Raw genomic sequence first — 15,894 nt, forward strand, 5'->3', positions numbered from 1 at the left:
TTCAAGCGGCTGCATATGGGCAAGAATTCCAATCTGTGTCCCCTTGTTGCAGCTTCCCTCACCGTGACCCCTTTTTTATTTTTACCCAAGCTGAACATTCATTTAGCTTAGAGCTAAATCTCTGAATTAATGTCTTGTCATTCTTTTTTTTTAGCCCCCTCCTCCTTCATTACAGACTATCTTAGTCTTATTCGTATTACCTTTTTCACAAGGCTAAATTAAGTTCACTTGGCTCAAGCTTCAGCACATAATTCTGCCCACTGACTAGCAGAATAAATTTTGTGCGGTAAAACTGCCTCTGCGACGAAAATAGTGACATTATAGCAGCACAACTCAGTGTTGGGTTTCAATGCATTTGACAAAAAAAAAAGAATGCTCTCAACTAAAGACTCGTATGGCGCACAGGCCAGCATTAATGTAAAGCCACACAGAGAAAAACAAGATTTGTTTGCTTTGATTTATATTGGGGGGTGGGGGGGCAGTATAGCTCTTGTTTAAAAAAAAAAAAAAAAACTGTACATTTTATGTCTTGGTTGAGCTTGGATCAGACGAGCTTGAGTGATCCTACTCGTCGTTTCAACATTTTTTGATCCTATTGAATACTCTCTTGAGGAGCGAGGTCTTTACTGACAATTGTTGAAGTGCAATTTTTTTTTTTTAATCTACGAGCCCATTTTTTTTTTTTTTTTAAGAAGGCTACTGGATAGAAGGGGATACAGTTAGTTCCTCATTGTTTCCTTCATGTCCTCAATCCGGGAAAGAGGATAAGTTGTTTATTGATCAAACTAATGCCATCAAAAATCATGAATTAACTGTAGCTAGCTAGCTACACGTGGGACCGGTAAGGTTGAAAACAGTGAACAGATGCTGGTTGATATACGATTTCAATTGCAATAAATTCTCTTCTTTGAATTTGAATTTATGTAATGCGAATATTTGGGACGAATCGGTCTTAATTCCTTGACAATTTACAAGTTATTGTTCTTAGTTCAGATAGTATCACATGATCAAGTCACCTATGATTTCATACAAAAAATAAAAGTATCATCTTGCTGGTATTGTATTGATATCGGATAGTATTCTTCACGGCAATTATTGGGAGTAAAAAAGTTGTATCATGACAACCAACAAATAAAAATAATAGACTTTAGTAAGTGTACAAAGGATGTGAAAAATATATACACCTCAGTTCAAATACTAGGTTTTGTTTACAAAAAATGTGCCCGATAAATGTAAATATAAATGGTAGTTGCACAACTGTACTCACCCTTTTATAACTAGGATGTGACTAAAAATTATTTTAAGGGAATTGGTACACACCTGTCATCATCTTAAATGTGTTGGCCTCCTATGAATTTGCGAATTTCTAGTAGGTTTTTCCTGACCTTTTGTTTTGCTTTCTGGCAGGGGTCTGAACGTTCCCTCTGAAGAAAAACGCCCCCGAAGCATGATGCTGCCACCACCAGGCTTCATTGTAGGTATGGTGTTCTTCCGATGAGCTGTATTGTGTTTTTCTGCAAACATAGCCACGGAGCAGAAACAACACGTGGGAAAAAATGTTATGGTCCATTTGACCGACAGTTGAACTCAGGTGGAAATTTATCTTGGCCTCATTTTTTCACAAAAAGCATCATTTGAAAAGGGGTGTGTAGACTTTTATGTATTCATGCAAAATAGTCACCTGATGATCATAGTTATGTCAATTTGAGACCTTTGAGTTCCCGCCATGTCAGAGTAGAGCTCTAAAACTCCCGTCAGGCACCATTACACAGCCTTACTCACCACTCTTTTTTTTTTTTTCTCCCCTTCCACCTCTCCTTTGAATTATTGAGCTTTTTCTCTCAAGGAGAGCGTTTCCCCTCGTCACACGAGCGTGCCGCCGTCAAAGCCGCTTCACCGCTCCTTCACCCATGTCCGCGGCCACCTCAACGTCGCCTCGTGACATTGACGGAGTCGCTCGCACGTCCCTCGCTCCCCGTCTCGCTTGCTCCCTCTCAATCTTATTCCGAACCCCCCCCTCCAACCCCGCTAACCCTTTTCTTTTAATCTCCCTCGCTTGCCCGTGCAGTGTCAACCATTTTCTTTCTTTTTTTTTTTCTTTTCACTTCCCTTCGTCCCCCTTCCTCGGCTCTGTTTCTCTGTAATGTCACGGCCCATAGATGGATGTCATTGAGTTGATGAAGGAAGAAATGAGTCAAGGGGAGGGAGTGGGTTTGAAGAGAAGGCGGGTGTGTGGAGGAGGCAAAAGGCCTGATGTGCGGGGGTGTGTCTGGTGCAGAATGCTCCGTGCAAGTTAGTGCGCCACCACTTGCAATGAGGCCATTCGGAGCGGCGCTAGTGTGCGTGCGCCCGCTAATGGCATTCCATTACGATCCCCCAAAGGAGCTCTTTTTGTGCAAACGCATGCATTGTGGCGCTGCGTTATTATGCAACGCTATTATGTCACCTGGAACCGAGCGCATTGACTGGAAGATAATATATGTTGGGGCAACAACATCGGTAGTCGTGTAGCTCCGTCTTTTCCTCGCGGGTAGTCAAACCGTTGAGGAGGAAAAAAAAAGACAATGCCACATTTTACACTCTGCTCTGTTTTCCATCAATGAGAGCAATGGAGCAAATTTCGGAGGAGTCAGCGTAATAGGCACTAGTGGCAGTACATGTAATCCGAAATCTCATCAAGGACACATTTTGGCTTGGCGCAATTACAACATCGCAAAAGTCGATGGGAGCTGACTATTAAATACAATGATTTTCCACGTGTCATCTCACTTTATCGCTCTTGTCGCTCGGCGGAATCGATCCAATCAGCGGCAAAGCGCAGAAGGCAAACTTTCAAATACAAGGAGCACAATTCACAGTGACAACAGTAAACATCTCGCCGCTCTCTCACCGCAACTTTTTAGGGAGCGAAGGTGTCGATGCGCTAACTTTAAATTTGTGTTGTGTTTGAGCAAGAGACAGATGTGTGCTCAGCCACGACGGAGATGCATCTCGTGGGAAGTGCTTTTGGAAAGCCTCCCACTGCTTTTCAAACTGACGGGCAAATGCATGCACGCGCGCGCAAACACATACACACACACAAACACACTGAGCAGTCAAACAAGGGAGAGGGGCAACAACTTATTTTTCATTCATTGAATCTACATCGTATTGAATAAAGGTTGTTCCCAACTCATTCAATCCCAAAGACATATGTTTGTTGTATTTTACGTGTTTTTGTTCTTGTTTTAAAGAGTTCAAACGTTCAATTCCAATTACTTATAGGCAATTTTTTTTCAGGTTTTTGGCTATAGGAGGGTCTAAAAATGACTGGTGAATTTAGTAAGAATCAAGCAATGAATTAACTAAATTAATTAAAAACTAAAGTACTTGACTACTTTTGGTACTACTATTGATTACTTTAGGTGCTAAAGTAATCAATTTAATCCACTAATTACTAATTACTTTAGGGACTAAGGTAATCAATTACCCTATGTAATCAAGTACTAAAGTAATTGATTGTTTCAGGTCAATGGATTGAAAAATTGTAGAAGTATACCTAAAACTGGGAGGGAGCAGGCTTGGAGAGAAGGCGGGTGTATGGAGGAGGCAAAAGGCCTGATGTGTGGGGATGTGTCTGGTGCAGAATGCTTCGTGCAAGTTAGTGCGCCGCCACAATTTTGAAATGATAATTTTCAACATCAACAAAAGGAAAAAAAAAGCAATATAAATCAACTTTCCAACAACTGTGAACTACTTTTTTTTACAGTGTTTATACAGGGTACAGGCTAGTCTAAAACAGAAAAAAATAAGTGCGTAGGATTTAAAAACAAATGCTGCCAGTCCTTATTTTATTGCTATTACACTTAACACAGCAAAAACAGATGTTTTAGTGGCGTCATCCATGCCACCCACCGGCGTTTTTAAATCCAGCCATCCAGCATTATGCGACTTGTTTAAAAACATGGTTTCACAATTTAGTTAATTTTCAAATCGCCACTTTTGAAAATGTCAAATTAAGCAGATTTATTGCCCAGTCCTTCTAAAAACTGTATTTTATTTATTTTTTATTTTTTGCAGTGGTTGACTTCTGTTGTGTTCTACTTCCTCATTCAATATTCGGCAGTCCTTAGTGTGCTTATTTATGGACTAGCTGAGCGATGTTGTTAGATGGTCCCTTTTATGTGAAATTGTTAAAGGAAACACTTTATTATCTGCAAAGAAAAAAAACAACTTTTGTTATTTCTGTGCAAATTATAGCAAGGTAATGCTTGAATAAAGCGTGATGATAAAATAACTGTTTCTAGCCTTATTTCAGGATAAATAAAGTAGCCAGGTAGATCTTCAGAAGAGGGGAAAAAACAAACAAAAAAATTGTACAGTGTTCGAGTCCTTTGCTTCAGAAATTGCATTATCGACAGGCATGATGGAAAATTTGCAAAAGGAATGAGTAGCTGGTAAAAATGGGCATGTGGTCTGAGGAGGTTGCTCGGTTGACTCTGTCCCCGTTATTAGTTGAGCTCTGTTAGACCATGTAATAGTCTCACAGCACAATGGCCAGTCACTTTTCCAAGAGAAGATTTTGCCCAGCGTGACATCCCGATATGGATGAGATTCATCGTACTGCGAAACACGCAGCATTGGATGACTGTGTGTAGTTTTTTGGGGGGGAGAGTTGAAGTGTTTGCATAAGTGCTGATTTTGCTCTTCCAAACCCTTCAGCTCGGCATTTTTCCGTGCCCTCATCTCCTCGCCTCTCATCGCCGCCACGCAGCTTGCCTCCGTGCCCTTTGCCTCAATTCGTCACACATTAGCTTCGTATTACCTCCAGTGGTGCTTGTATTCCCCCCGAAAGTAGGAAAACAACAAGTTAACAGACGTCAAATCAACAGGAGAACAGACTTTGGTTTGGCTTTTCTTTGCAGGAGGCTGACAGGCATAACGTATAAGAATGTAAGCGGAAGTAAGTGATAAATAGACTTCTAATGTGTTATACAATCGCACTAGGAATTTGATATTCTTACTACTTTTTTTCAGTCTCAATTACACCGGTTAACAGCTAATTTTAATCAACGATGGCGGTGCTGCATTTACCATTGTCCGCAGCTATAACAGACGTAGCAGCCTCTGGAGCCACCCCCAATGTAATATAATTTAATGATAACTCGACATACAATTACAGTATATTTAAAACATATTGTTGGCCGTAAAGAACACCTTTATTTGCAATTTTTTTTAAATTTATAATCATTTAGTGTATTCCTTTTTAATGAAAAACGGTCTAAATTTTACACTTTTCCTTTTTAAGAGATATTTAGATTTATTTTTAGTATTCATGTTTGGTATTTAAATATGTATGCAGTATAGATTTTACCCATGCGTATTATTTCTTCCACCTGTTATTACACCTAACAATCAAGTCATGAATATAATTATACATCAAGAGTGTGCGCGATATGCAGTAAACAGTACAAATTGCTAAACTGTCATTTCACAATGTCAAGCTGCTGGTCGAAATCATTAAATGCCAATTCCATGGTGGTGAATGTAAATTTTTACATTTTCACACAAAAAGGATAAGCAGTAAGTAATCCACCAAGGAAGAAGAGAACAGGTGAAATGGTAGATGATATCCTGCCCGCTATGCTAGCACAAAAACTGGGCAATGAAACACCATCATAATCACTAAGGTTTAGGTAAATTTTTAGAAGTCAGCAAAGTAGTCATTCATGAACTTTAACTGGCTAATGCAATAAATGTGTCGAAAGAAATAATATAACAGCGATGCAAATTTGAGGAAAGTGGCCCAGTCCTATGGGCCACTGCAGCCAAGAAGCAAATGTTACATATTAAGTAGCTGCAAAACTTCCAAGCAGTGGATAAGGAGCATAATCAAACCCTAAATGCCATGTTTATATCTTTCAGTGTTTGAGATTAACATTGATGTGTAGCGATGGGAAAATGAAACCTCATGAAACACTTTTGATATAAATATTTTTTTACTTCTTTAGAAGGGACTCTTGGTCTCCGCCTTGTGCGGTATTTTGTCCATCCATAAGTTTGTTTTTCTTTTCAAATTAAGAGCAAATTGATTGAAACCTAAAGCAACTTATTGCTAATTTGTGTCATCCTGGCTCCTTTGCAAAACAGTGTATCCCTTCAATATGTCAAGTTTTATATTGATTCAACTTGGTTAAAGATGCAATGTAAATTGAATATATTTCCGTTGCACTAGCCCTTCTTTTTAAACCGAGAGCACTATCTGGAGGAGTAAAAACATATCACATGTTTCACGAAGCTCCGTTTTCCCATCTAGGTGTGTTATCCAAAATCTAGGGTCTTACAGGGTACTTTTTCCCCCGTTTTAACATTTTGTCACGATTGTTCGAAACCTGTGTATAGAGGCTTAGATCCACTCTGGAGCATAAGCACACGCACATGTGCGCATGCAAGCGTCCAGTATATTTATCCATGTAATAAAGCAGCATTGTTCAAAGAGAGAAAATGGAGCGAGTGAATCAACACACGGCTCCAGTGCCAGAGCATTTTATGTGGCATCTGTTTTCCATTCCTTTGCTGGGCACAAAGGGCTGGACCGGTGCCGCCGCAACGCTGCGGCCAATCGGTCTCGGGCCGGGCTCGAGCAATCTGCTGGCGCACTGGGGATGTTTATCAATAAGCAACTGTTGAGCTCGGCAGAAGGACTGTTATTGGGTCGACAGAGGCGGAATCGTTTCGGGCTATCTTCCTGTATTCCACCACTCTCCTTATCTGGATCTGTTCCGCTGTCATTCGTCACGCTCCGACCCTCCCTCCTCGTTCCTGACATTGTCTCCCTCTTGTTTCTACATTGGTAGTTGTTGCAGTACCGCTGGGATCTCATTAAGCCCCTAACTTCAGATAAATAAACTACGGAGACGAGAGAAGGCTTCTACGGTATATATTTTACATATAAGAAAAAAAAAATCAAGCCGGTCATAAAGTGTTTTCCCTTTTCACTCCGCTGACACCTTTGTCTCGGTTGTCTTTGTCTTGCAGGCCGCGTCTGTCAATTCAATTAATTACAAACAGGCTTCGCTGGCACACACGCGGCATCTTAATCGTGCCAAGGACTTACACAAAAAAATCAAAACAAAAACAGGCTGCCTCTTCATGTTTTCCTCGCGTTTCCGGCGAGACATGCGAACGATGTCCGTCCCCGTTGCCCATCTTGAGCGCCTCCAATCTTCTGTCCATCTGCAAGCGCTCTGAAAATGAGAAATCCGGCTTGGTTTAGTTCCCCATTAGAGAAGAAAAGATGCCAGATTTGATGAGATGGAGCCGACGCCATCTACATCGCCGCATGTTTCCCCAAATGGCCCCTTATCCTTCCCCCTTCCGCTCCTCTCCGTTTTTATATCCCGGGGTAGTGAGCCGGCCAAGACGAATCGGGAGCTGCCTATCAAATAAATCCGAGGGCCGGGATGACCCACAGGTGCGTAGGAGTCAGATTCCAGGATTGGGGTCCCGGGCTGGGCCCGGGGGCCATCGGCGTGGGTCGCAGGGAGGAGATGAGCATCCTGGGAAAATGTCTTATTATTGGAATCGATCAGCCTCACAGGCATTGTACCAGCACAGATCAGCACACGGAGCCACTGCTGCTGCACGGACACCCAGATCAGGAGGCGGCCAATTTCAGCCCAAGAAGGGAGTGGTGAGCGATTGGGGCCAGGCAAAAGAGGGAAAAAAAATAGAAGGATAAAAGAAATCTGGATTTTTTTTTTTTCCCGTACTGAGAGTATTGATTTTTTTTTTTCTTCTGTGCACACAGCCGGTTATTAGTTTTGAAGGAAAAGAACAGCGATATGTGTTGTAATATCTTGCGATGTTCATATGAAAAGGTGCACAGTGGATGATGTGTTCAGCGTCATAACAATGTTTTAAGTAACACTAAAGCGTGTTAGACCTGTAAATGTAAATAATTGCATGTGAGCAAAGCCTGCATTACGTTTCTTCAGTGTGGGAGCAGCAAGGTCTAAAGCAAGGGGAAAAAAAGGTTATTTAGGTTTACGGGTCATAAATGTGGGCACAATTACTCTTGGGATTACATAAAAGGACATCGAGGGGTTGTGAGATTTTAACAGTGTTTCTGCAGATGGCAGTAAGGTTAATTTAATGCTGTTTTTCATATAAGTTAAAACTAATTTAATGCCCACATCCGACTGTATAGACATATACAGTAATGTTTATGTGGGTACCAGCATTTTTTAAAATGTGAAATATTTATATTTTACATATTTTAGATTTTACTCTCTTCAGAATTCATTCTTCATATTATTTCAAATTCATATTTTGTATATAATTAATTTGATATCTTCATTATTTTTCATGTACAATTAATGCTTTTAAACGCATTTCGAAAATGAAATCACATGCTTTGGGCTCAGGTTCTGCTTGTGAACATTATGGCCACACTCAGAAAAGATGTCGGGCATGATTGGTCATTACTTGCGTCCGGAGCACATGTGATGCCATTTAATTAGTCAACAATTTTAACCGGGCTTGCAGTCAAAGAGTTCTTCCTTCCTTGCCCAGTCAAATGCATCATTAACGTCTATAGCCGTCAATGGCAGTGAATGCCATGGGGCGTCATGAGGCGGTGGTAGAGTGGTCGTATCCCAGCCAAAAGGCTCTGGGTTTGAGTTTCCTGACCATTGTGCCCGCGTCAGTGTTCTTGTCTAGAAACTTGTGGTGATATCTATGTGGTATGTACGAGTTTTTTTTTTTTTTTTCCAGGCTTATACTATAGACCCCATCATCTTTTCGGAGTGAGTACCAACAGACCTTTCCATTCTGTCTCCCTCTGTTGGTCATTTCTTGGATTGTTCGAGCCTGTTAAGTGAAATTTGGTTGCGTTTTTACTTGTGCAGGTGTAATGACGACAAAGAAACCAAGATTGGTGGCCACGCTTTTTGCACGCAATGAGTTTGTAATGCCTAACTTGGCTGTCATCTGTGCATTTGGAACCGGTCGTCTGTCTATTGGGCTGGAGTATCGGCACGAACGCATTGCCGGCTCTGGCAGGTTAGGAGATGTTGGGATTAGTGGAAGATTAGAACAGTGATTACACAATATCTCCGCTCTAATGATCCCAACTGTTTGTTCATCTTATCAGCCACATTGCACCGGATTCCATAAACGACGCTTTTTGAGAGATAACAGGAGGATTACATCTCAGTCTTCCAACTCAAACCAGTTTGGTACACCAGTTGGTGAGTGGGGGGGGTCTCCGAAGCGTTTGGGCTGCTCGCCGACAGAAAAGAGATGGACGTGCGCTGCTGGAAATTCATGGCTGGTGACTCAGTGGGGTGACCCCCGGTGTCCGCACAAGCATTAGCCAGAGTGCTCATTGTTCATTGAGACAACGCACTGACCCCCTGGAGAGACCTCGGTCTACTGTGCAGCTGCAGCATATTACCTATATGGCAGCTGTGGGTGGTGGTAAAGTGTCCAATGTACTTTAATACACGATGTGGTGTGCGAGAGTACATTTTCTGGCTGTTGAGGGGAAGACATACGAGGTTATTAGTGTTCATGTTTGGTGTGTACATACAGTACACCGTACCCGGTGGGAGCTGGCTTGTTTCCGACTCAGCACTGGCCTTTGACTCAACTGTGAGCATGCAATGACAGCTGTGTGGTTTTAATAAAGTCAGGAAGTGAGTGTTTCTTAGCTTAAATGAGAGGAATACGCTTAAGTGTCAACTTGTGTGTGTGTGTGTGGGTGTTTCGTTCCATGCCTTTATGCCAGTCTGATCTCCCCATTACAAGGTCGATTAAGCCACTAATCCCCCAAATACACGCGTCCAACTGTATGGCACCGGGAAAAAAAAAAAAAAAATCTCTCACATGGAAAGAAGAAATTGTGGGATCCTTACTTCCTTGTTGCTGCAAGCTTAAGCCACACACCAAAGCTGGCTGCTACAGAGCATGAACACGGAAATGTGTTTTACCGCCATAACCACAAAGGCAGGGGATTAACAGAGACCTTAAATCCTGGCGAAGCAGCCACCCTTAGACGGTCCCTTGGTCTCGCAAGAAAACCCAAAATGTGGCGGTGGTGGTGACATAGCAGAATCTGTGTTGGGAAACAAACCATTCGTACCAAGTGAAACAATAGTAATATTTGAGACAAGCTGCAGACCCAGATTAAATCGGGATGGCCCTCAGCAGCAGACATCAGCCAAAGTGGAACAATCCAAAATATGTCTGTCTTGACTCACTTGACTGGGAAAAAAAAAAAAAAAAAAAATCATGAGCCCCTTTTACGCTAGCTTTTAAAGCTGGGATTTATCCATCCTTTTCCGGGTCGTTGTCCTGTATTCACTGCACTGACAAATTTGAGGCATAATATCCAGCCCATATTGTGCGTTCAGAGGTGTTATCATTGCCGTGAAAAGTTGGTCTGTGTAAAAAGGACGAGTGGATGACTACCATGTTTTCTGTTATGAGTCTGATATCAATGTTTTGATGTGGAAAAATGGGCAACAAAGTGCTAAGAAATACTATTTCCATCTAGTTTCTTAGATCAATGCCTCTCAAATGGGGGTACGTAAAGGCACTTTAGGAGGTACGTGAGATTTTAACTGGGTTTCTGCTGTTATCAGAAAATATAGTTTAATGCTTTGTAATGCCGTGACAAGAGCAGCACGTTTTTCCATTTCAAATAAGGAGCAAATTAAATGGAATTTTAGCCAGCCAATCGCAGGGCACACAGAGACAAACACACCCATTCGCACCTAAGGATTCACCTGCCACACATCTTTTTGGAGTGTGGGAGGAAGCCGGAGTGCCCAGAGAGAGCCCATGCAGGCTCGGGGAGAATATGCAAACTCCACACAGGAAGGCTGGAGCCAGGTGGATTTGAACTTGGTCCCTTAAACTGTGAGGTGGACGTTCTATTCACTGCGCCACTGAGCTGCCCCGCAAATGAAAAGATTGCGAAAGTGCTTGTTTAGCATTGCGAAACAGTAGCTAAAGTTAGCATCTCTGTACATACCTTTAGTAATTTGTGGTGCAATTATTTTGTTAGCAATGGCTATATATATATATATATATATATATATATATGTATGAACTAGTATTTTAAAACATGAGGCACAGTTGAACTCATCCTTACAAACTGTATGTATAATACATAAGCCTTCCCTTGTGGTAGTTATGCTTGGCCAAGATAAGGGAAAAAAAATGCTGATTTTACTAGAAATCTTTCCCCCTCAATCAGAAGGTCCTTTTTCATATCATCCGCTCATTATTGTATACTCAGGTCTGCTAATTACTGACTCTTAACATATAGTATGTATCCCTCTTGTCTTGCCCTGCTCTCTGAATACGCATATGAATGCATCGCCATAATCTCTAATTAAAGTGCAGGTGGTGGGAATGGAGTCTCCACTAGAGACGAGGGCCCCAGCACCGCAGGCCTTGAAGTATTCGCCCTGCCTGGAAAAATGCATTCCCTCCATCTACTGCCTAATTTGCCTTGATTCACTCAGAGACATGATTTAGGCCTGAAGTGTTAATCATGTCTCCTTTTTAACCCTCATCCCTTGTTCTTGTTCTCCTTTTGCAAAATTGGCTTACTTAACAATTTGGAATGAGGTCACTCCCATTTTATAGTTGTAACCTATTGTCATAAGTATCCCATGCTAAACGAAGCACATGTTGGATAACACATAAAAACTCCGTACCTCCGGGAACCTCCATTTTGAGGGATGCAAAACATACTTTTCTAATGTTCAGTTTTATTCTGTATTTCAGAGTGAGTTGAGAGTTAGGTGAGTGAGCCGTTCACTATTCTTCCTTTCACCAAGTGGCTCTAAACTCGGTCTTTCTACCTTTTCCTGCTCCCCTGCAAAAATGCGTTTTCAGCAAAGTGCAACGAGGTCTCGACCTCAGCACATTTTCAGATACATTGTTTTTGCATGAACAACAACAACAACAAAAAAGCACTAAAAACAAATGAAATTGTTTGTGTTATTTTTATCATGTTTAGTAAGTTAGGGCAGTTGGTGGGTGGTTAACATGTCCGCCTCACAGTTAAGGGACCCGAGCTCAATTCCAGCTGGCTTTGGCTTTCCTGTGTGGATCGATTTCGCATTGCTTGTGACGCGTCGTTCGACGCTCCATCGCGACCTGTCGCGTGACCTACATTGACTACGATACATAACTGTCCGCTTTTTCGGCTGGCAAATAGATCAGGGTGTCCCCTGCCTACTACCCGGAGTCATCTGTGATAGGAACCGGCAAGCTTGTGACACTTGTGAGGAATAACAGTTATCGAAAATGGATATAAGTTAAATAAGTGAAAGTAACACAAAAAAAAATACAAATAAAGGGCCCTTGCGTTTTTCTATTTATTTGTACGCTTCCCCCAGACAAAAATGTTTAGACACCACTATGCTATGAATTGAATATCGACAAATCAACTCAACTTTATTTCTCCAACAATTGCTGCTATGTCAAACTTGGGAACCAAAACAGACAAAAAAGCCCCGCCAAAATACCAAATGATGCAAACGCAACCAAGTGCGAGGTGGAGGCTCCGCCCACTAGCAAACCCAAAGTTACTGTGGCACCAACTCGAATTCCGTCTCCATGGGGCGGAAACGCAGAACTTGACCACTTCAGTGTTTATTCTCCTCTCACAATCATTGTTTTAATCGCCTCGTCGGCCGTAAGTCCACACGAGTCCAAACAAAGCCGGCCCACGGTCCATATATCTCTCCTCCTCACCGAGGAGGCAGTTAATACAGTTGACCTCTATCCCCGCAGACAGTCGCCTGCTCATCTGTCATTGGCCGGTGCTTATTGTGACACCAGGAAGTGACTTGGCCAAGATCTGTGGGCCCCATCCCAGGCTGTCTGGCCCCTATATGTCTTTATATCCGGATACAAGTGCTTTCCATCGAAATAAACGTCCCCTTGTAATCGTATATAACAGTTATGAGATTATGATGACAAACCGCAGAATTGCCAGTTCTGCGCTGCATTAAAAGCCAACATATGGATGGTAATAAAACTAATTAGCATCTGGCTTCCTGTGGTAATTAGCATGACGCAATGCGATTGCAGACAGTTCATTTGTCCGGCTTACTTATCGCCCATAAAAGCGTAATTAGCCATGTTAAGGGCACAGGTGATGTATTGTACTGGCGCCGGCCAATCATTAATAATGGATGGATGTCACCTCTGCTGATACTGCAGGGTGACAGAATCCGCCAGAGCTTTAAACGCATTCAAATGAAATCATCAGAGCCGCAAAAATGGGCAGCACTGATATTACAGCTTTTCCTCCCTTCTCCTCCTCACTAGAACATTTTCAACGTAGATGCATGAGAAAGTGCCCGAACTTTGAGGTGCCACCGTAGCACCATCGCATCAAGAAACATTAACTGTATACCTTTATGCACAACCATTTTCAAGCTATGACCTTTTGAAATGAGTGACATCACTGATGATTATTTGATCGATTAATCGATAAATCGGCTTTAAAATGTGTTTTAATTTTCATCCATATCAAAAATAACTTTAAAAAAAGTGTAGAAAATGTTTTTTTTTGGTACTGGGTTGGTCCCTTATATCAGAGAATCGGCCAATAGGCATATATATTTCATTCTTATTCAACACAATGCTAATCAGGGTGTTTTCAGAGAGGACAAAAACATTTGGAGGTGACTTCTCATTTTAAGCCTCTGGACAATTTTACATCTCTAAAACTGTTGTTCTCAAACATTTTTCAACTTTTGTCAATATCAATGCACATCCATAAAAAAGCCATGCAAGATTTTGCAAAGAAGATACTCTAAAACATTCTAAAAACATTCTAAAAACAGCAGAATTATTTTCTACAGAACAACCTCAAAACCATGTTTTTATTTATTTATTTTTTTATAAAACAACTCAGGAAGTCGGCTCAAATATTGACCAACAAATGAGTTATCTTCCAGTTTTTAGATTGCTTTCATTTGTACTTAATTAAAAAAAAAAAAAAACATTTTCTGTCACAGCATTAAATTAGATTTACTGATACCCACAAAAACAAAGGAAAAACTTTGAATCCCCCCTTAAGTGCTGTCATGTACTCCTAGGGCAGTGCTTCTCAGTTATATTTTGCAAAGCAACCCCCCAAGAAAGACCACACCCCTCTTCACCTACTACACCTACCATAAGTAAGATTATCATTTATAAAAAACTGTACAAGTACACCTAAAGCTGTATCCTTTTTAACATAGACAAAATTAAAAGGCAATATAAAACAAGCTTTCAACAACCTTTTACTACTTTGAAAAAAAAATACAGACAGCATTTATGGAGGTTAAAGGCTTGTCTAAGCAAAAAAAAAAAAAAAAATGCAAGTGCCTGGGAAAAAAGATGCCAAACCTTATCACAATTACATTAACACTGCAAGAACAAATCCTTTTCCCTGGGGTCATCCGAGCCCCCCCGGCATCGCCTCGCCCCAGGGGGGCCACCTCACTATTTGAGAAGGACTGCCCTAGGGCTACATGTACCTCCCATTGGAGAAGAACTGCTCCAAACGGTGAAAAATGTTAGCATATGGACATTGGCTGGATGAGCCTGCGAAACTATAAATGTACATACAATTATACAAATGATGATTATTCAAGAAGGTTATGTCAAACAAATAGCCCTCCTGAAGTCAACTGTACCGGAGGGGGGCAAAGTGCTTCTATAAATGGATTCTCATGAATAGAGCTTTAACCTGTGGGTGCGCTCGAAAGCTGTCAGGGTCAAACTGCAAATGCGAGGCTTGCGGCGGGGGCGGGTGGCCGGGATCCAGTGAAAAGCTAAATGAAAACCAGAGGCGTCGTAATTAAATCAAGGCCGGTTTTTAATTCCGTCTTTTAAAAAGACTTTTTTTATCGGACTCATTCGTTTGACCATCACGTTGAGGTTGGACTTGTCAATTCAGAATCCAGAACTCGGAGAGCTCCACTACCATCCTAGCCATCCGTGCTTTTAATCTTCTAGGCTCATTGTGAATGTTTGGCCTTGCCGGCCACATGGAGAGAGCTTCACCCTTCCGCCGAGTACAATGTGGGCCTTCATGTTTTTGATTTATTAGTCAGAAGAGTGTCAGTCACTACTGGCTGTCCTGTTTTTATGATGCTTTATTCAAGCGGCTGAGGCAACCACGTCACTTTTTCCAAGTACTTCCTGGAAATACAACAAATAGGGTCTCATTTTCGAATGGTCATTGACGTTTAGTGAAGTCTTCAATTGGCTGCTTTATTCCAATTGTGTTGCGGTGGCGCATCAAGCAAAAACCATACTCATGTTGGAGTTCTTTCCTCAATTGCCGTGGTTTTCAAATGGAAGGTATGCAAAGAGACTTTAGGGGAGCATATAAAAATGATCGTACTTGACAACGTTTTTAATGATTTCTAATGCCGAGAAAGGTACAGTTAATTTTCTTTTCAAACTGAGAGCAAAATGATTAGAAGATGAAATATTTTTTGTAACATTTCACATGGAAGCACATTGTACCTTGTGATACCTTTTAGATTCACTGAAACAAGTAGGCCTTGATATATGACTGCAAATGGAATTTAACTGTGTCAAGCGTTTTCGGAAAAGGAAACCTCTCGAGGGCCAGTATATTTAGTCTTTTCACTCATCTTTCAAGGCCAAAAAAAAATTGTGTGCTGTGTTTATGTAAGTACTGTATGGGTGGTATCATATGAAAGATTGATTTCCATTCCTTAATTTGAATTGCACGTAGGTAATATCTGTGTTGTAAGTGTGGAAACAGTGCCATCCAATGGCCACAGTTATCACAGCAGCACTCAATTGGCAAGCATTAGTCATGGTTACTTTATTTTTAAGTCCAAATACGTTTTGCTACGGTTAGGG

General features: G+C 41.4%; 1 protein-coding gene across 9 annotated transcripts in view; it reads left to right on the forward strand.

The window, feature by feature from the left end:
* The window catches only part of adgrl1a (adhesion G protein-coupled receptor L1a), a 262,467-nt gene that overhangs the window by 7,451 nt on the left and 239,122 nt on the right, over window positions 1-15,894 (forward strand). For 8 of the 9 annotated variants that reach the window (XM_088436417.1, XM_088436416.1, XM_088436415.1 and 5 more), the window contains exon 3: window positions 1,408-1,478. The gene's annotated coding sequence lies outside the window, so the exon portion shown is untranslated. The remainder of the gene's footprint in view (window positions 1-1,407; window positions 1,479-15,894) is intronic. The other variant, XM_088436410.1, reaches the window with a different exon arrangement.

This window comes from Hippichthys cyanospilos, chromosome 16 (assembly GCF_059441005.1).
Source record: "Hippichthys cyanospilos isolate Australia breed blue-spotted pipefish chromosome 16, RoL_Hcya_1.0, whole genome shotgun sequence".
Taxonomy (NCBI): Eukaryota; Metazoa; Chordata; class Actinopteri; order Syngnathiformes; family Syngnathidae; genus Hippichthys; species Hippichthys cyanospilos.